Source organism: Lupinus angustifolius, chromosome LG08 (assembly GCF_001865875.1).
Source record: "Lupinus angustifolius cultivar Tanjil chromosome LG08, LupAngTanjil_v1.0, whole genome shotgun sequence".
NCBI lineage: Eukaryota > Viridiplantae > Streptophyta > Magnoliopsida > Fabales > Fabaceae > Lupinus > Lupinus angustifolius.
The window spans coordinates 1309821-1315380 of record NC_032016.1 but is presented as its reverse complement, the minus strand read 5'-3'; positions in this window follow the sequence as shown (position 1 = coordinate 1315380).

Below are 5560 nucleotides of genomic sequence, written 5' to 3'. Positions count from 1 at the left end.
CATATCTTGCATTGGATATTGTGTAACCAACTCTTCTTGTGGTTGGGTTGTAGTTTCAACATTATCTTGCACATGCTTTTCCCCATGCATGTACCAAAATGTGTACTTTCTAGGAAACCCTTTTTGTAGTAGATGACTAAACACTTCAATTCTATTACCCATTTTAAGAAATCCACATGTAATACAAGGACATGGAATTTGATCATTTATAGGTACATTTGAAAAGGCGAAATCCAAAAATTGCACCACCCCATCCAAGAACTCCTTTGATCTAATTGGTTTCTCAATCCAACTCTTATCCATCATAACTGTGTGAATCTGTTTTTGACATACCAAACTTATAAGCCTCAATCAACAATTCATTAAAACTAATTGTATTGAAGAATCATTTAACTTATTTGTCAATAAAAAAATTAAAAGGTGAAAAAAAGGTACCCAAGTGCTTTTAAGGAGAGTGGGATAAGGACTTATTCCAGCTTTTGAGAATAATCGTGAAAAGTTGAAGGAAGAAAAATCTGAAATATTTCTTAGTTTCTTTACCCACCACCAAGGAAATATCTACATGCACACATAGTCAAACATTTCAGCTGCTTAACCTTTGGACCAATATCTAGTAGGTTTGATTCTTTTCTATAAACTGATAACCCAAACTTATCTCTGCCAATTAACTAACACATCATAATCGTTTCAAACTGTAACTTAAACCTTTAATTTACCAAACAAAATGTAACTTTTCCCCACCTTTATCTCTTTATCAACTTTGAAGCAGTAAAATATAGATGCTTTATAACAATAAAGATGTATTAAGTGAGGATCTTTGAGTGAAAAAGAGGACATATAGTAATATTATAATTAGCAAAGGTAGTCAATTTTCCCTTTCTATATGACAATAACATAATTTCAGTTCATATTTTAAAGATATATAATCTTTCCCTTTATATAGAGCCTCTTCCTTCTTTCTAAACTTTTTATGAACAAAACAAAAAGTAACATTAGCAAAGATTATATTAGAAAAAGGTAAGAGTGATGATTTATGCATAAATATTCTTGATGACTGAAAAGTGGCTTTTAAAGAAGTTACATAATAAGGTTGAAATGTTCAACGACTAGCATAGGAGTTTTTGAGAAATTTACCTTTCATGAAAATTTATCATTCATTAAACAGATAAACTCGAATTCAAATTTTGCATATGAAGAAATTAAAACTCACATTATGAGAAGTAGTCACTCTTTAATTACTATGAATGTTCTCAGCTAGAACAATATAATATTACTTCTAAAGGAAAATAACTCTATCAACTTCTAAATGGCCAATAACAAATAAAATGTTGGACCAAAATTCCATATCTATGTTGAGAAGTGAATATTGCGAGTCAATTATGTCTCTGCTATTACTACCAACAAAACTGTGGAAGTGCATAATTGGCAACAACAATATCTGACTAATCAAGAAAAAGTAAAGCTCATTCATATACATCAATATTTAGAAACACCATTTCAAAAAATGTGAATGATCACCCTGCTCCTATTATTCTTTCTGGAGTCTGGTAATCTATGCCAAATTGCCAACACTAAGACAACACAAGTGAACTAATGTAAAGAAAGCAGTGACCAACATTCAAGACCATTTGAGTTAGATAAACTTATATTTATAGTTAGAAATATATACTTTGATAGAGAGAATTTTTTTCCAGACAAGTGGTATGGGTACTGATTCATTATACAAAAAGGTCAACCAATTTTAGCAATACAGTTTATCCATTAATATAATACATTCTAGATATAAAAGTTTTTAACCAATTTTAGCAATACAATTTTTAGATTAATATCTATACATTCTCTTAGTATACATTTTTGTAGACGATTAAAGATGAATGAATTGAATGATATACAGATAATATAAAAAGTTATATACAACTGATACATAAACTATTTGTATAAGGGTTAATTTGATGTACTCTTATTAGTACATAAAAACATATACCATATCCAAATGACACATTAACATATTATTTAGAAAGTGCAAACTCAATAATATGAAAATACTATGTCAACAAAATTCAAAACTGGATCATCAAAACTCAGTTTCAAAACCCCAGATTGAATCTCAAACTTGAACCAATTCCTTTAACTAAAAGTACCCCAACTTTTTATTCATATGTAATGTATTATAACTATAATGATTATGTGTAGTTGCAACTCTATACTCTGAAGTACGTGCTAGCTAAATGATATCAATCAATAACACAAGACTATTCAAGTTGTAGTGTCTGACATTAACCATCCCTTACCCTTTATCCAACCCAAACTCGACAAGGCATTGTACCTTCACTTTTTCATCCAATCAAAAATCGACAACACATTGTACCTATCAAACCATTTTCTATCATTTCATATTTATTATCGAATTACAGTCACATCATCTCTTTCTTTATTGTTTCTCTTCCATTCACCAATTAAACTTGGAAATTTTCGAAGCACATAAAAAAAATACACATGATTTTATGCTAGGACTAGTTTAAGCTTCTCAGTGAAAGTGATGAGCATATATATTGTGAAAGTGATGAGCATATATATTGTGAAAGTGATGAGCATATATATTGTGAAAGTGATGAGCATATATATTGTCATATATATTGTGAAAACGCTAACCTGAATAACGCTAAATTAAGCGAAGCACGAGTTCATATTCTCCGTTGAAGTTAAGGTTCTGAAATTCAAAATCACAAGAAGCAAAACATCAATACATGCATAGATATAATTAAAACTATAATTTCTCAGATTTCTATAACTAATAATATTAGGGATTAGAGAAGCACAAAATTAGGGATTTGAGAAGCTCAAAATTAGGGATTAGAGTTGATGAAGTGATTTGAAACAAAATTATACAATTAAAAAAGGAGATGAAATGATTTCTTACCGATCAATGAAAAAGTTTGGAATGAATTGATTTCTGGATAGTGATGAAGTGAAGAAGTGATTTCTGGGAAAGAGAATAGAAGAATAAGTGATTTGTGGAAAAGAGAAGAGAAGAATAAGTGATTTATGGAAAAGAGAAGAGAAGAAGTTAATTTTTAAAAGCCATGGTGTGAAAGTGGTGAAGTGAAGAAGTATTTTTTTTGAGAAGAGATGAGAGAACGTGAAAGAGTGAAAGAGTGAAAGAGTGAAAGTGATAATGTGAAAGATGAACCATGGACCACATTGTTAGTTTTGGGCCTTATTTTTTGAATTTGTCATGGTATATGTAAGTGTGGCAAAAATTCTGTCCCCAAATGTCTTTTATTTTGTAGTGACTAACACATCAAATTCAATAATGAAGAATGAAGGTGATGTATTAAAAATTAAGGAAATATAATTGAGAGGAAACTATCTCTAACATAAAAAAGAGATTAATAGTATTAAGTGTCAGTGATGTAATATCAAGTTGGATTTCCATGATGATATATAAGAACTACAAATTTTAATTTAGATAATTTAACATATGGGATTAAATTATTTGAATACTATTTATCTCAAATTTTTTGTTTGTTTAAATGGGGTTCCATATCATATATGAGAAATGATTGTAGTACTTTTATGCGTTTGTCTAAATTTAGTTTCAAAAAATTATTTTTGACATCTTGTGCTATCAAATTTTCCTTCAATTGTAATATCAACAAGACATTACAAAAAATGTATCATGTTTCCTTTTTAGTTATAATATATATATATATATACATATTACCACCGTAATAAACAAAATATGTCTTTTAAATATCCAGCACCTTGAACTTTCTAAACTTTGTAGGTCTTAACCGGCTGAAGCAGTTATATTTTTCTATTAGTCCTTGCATCAAAACCCTTATAGAGGGCTTATTCGTCAAACCATTATAAAAATATCTCAAAACGCCCCATTTATTTAGTTGAGTTGCTTACGAGTTTGTGTATTAGGGTTTCAAATCTGATCGTCCTTAGTTTATTATCGTGTGGAGTTCTTTGTGATTTAAGCTCCTTGAGGATTATCGGATATTCCATATTTGGGAGAGGAGGTACTCGTGCAGGCAAGTTTGATTACTCTATTTCCTTCTTCTATTATATTACATATTTTCGAATTCTAGCAGTCGAGGAATTGAATTGAAGGGTTTCAAATCATTCTTTAAAATGTATGGTTAGAATTGCAATTATTATTATTTTAAATTTCCTAGCGATTTCTATTGTTAGTTCAATTAAATATTTGATTACTTTGGGATGTTAAAATCTAAATCATTGATGAAAATTTATTGGAAGAAATCATCTGTAAAAACTAGAGTATAGATGTGATCTAATGCTTATAGTCGAATTGTATAGAGATGTAATCTTATTGAAAATATTCATTTGTAAATTGAAAACTTTGTTATTATTGTACGAGTGATATGTGACCTACTTGGATTTTGAATATTTTTCCTGAAAGTAAAGTTAATTAAAACTCATTATACTTGCTCGAACCTCAAACAATCACTACAGTGCGTACAAAAATCATATGTAAAATCTAGAGTATAGTTGTAAACCAATGCTTATAGTCTAATTGTATAGAGATGTAATCTTATTGGAAATAATAATTTGTAAATTGAGACCTTTGTTATTGTTGTATGAGTGATGTGTGACCTACTTTCATTTTGAATACTTTTCATGAAAGTAAAGTTAATTAAAACTCATTATACCTGCTCCAACCTCATACAATTACTATAGTGCATACAGAACGATATAATGGGCACTAGGGAATTGGACACCCATGGTGGAAAAGGTGGTGAGGATTAGAGTTGGGATGGGAGTTTTGGTTCTTAGAACCCCCACATACATGAAAGATGAGTAAGAATGCAACAAACAAAATGGAGAAAATATGGTAGAATATAAGGGTGTTTTCATATAGTGTATCCATTTTCTTTGTTGCTATCTTGATTTTATCTATCCATTTTCTCTAAAAGATCTCTCGACCTATAATTGAATTGAGAATTGAATGATTTAGAATGATTGGTATTAATTACTAAACTTTTATCTATCCGTTAATATCAACATTGGATGAATAAATGACTTCAACTTTTACTCATTGTAAATGAATTTTTGGGAACTAAATTGAAGCATGTTATGGTATAAGTGGTTGGCAGAAATGTTCCTAATATTCCCTTTTAGTGATTAGAAATCATCAAGTAAAATCTAAAATCACCCTTTTCACTAAGTAGTTTTAAAGTTCATTGAGTTGAACAACTAATTGACTATCATCAATTGTTGAGAGGGCTTACTTATTCCCTCTCTGATTTCATGCTTTTACTTTGCATTTCAGCACAAGATATGGAGCAAGATTCAAGCTACAAAGTTGATACTCTTGTGAGTTTTTTCTATCTACCTTCTAGATTCTTTAATTTATATTACATTTATTAATATATACAACATAGACTCGTTTCACATTAAGTTATTTGTGAAACATGTTCTAATTAAAAATATTTATCATCTAACACATTTGTCATATTATTTGAGTTATTGTAGCCCAATATTTGCTTATTCTCTTAAAATACTTTCATGTACTGTTGATTAATGCTTGTGA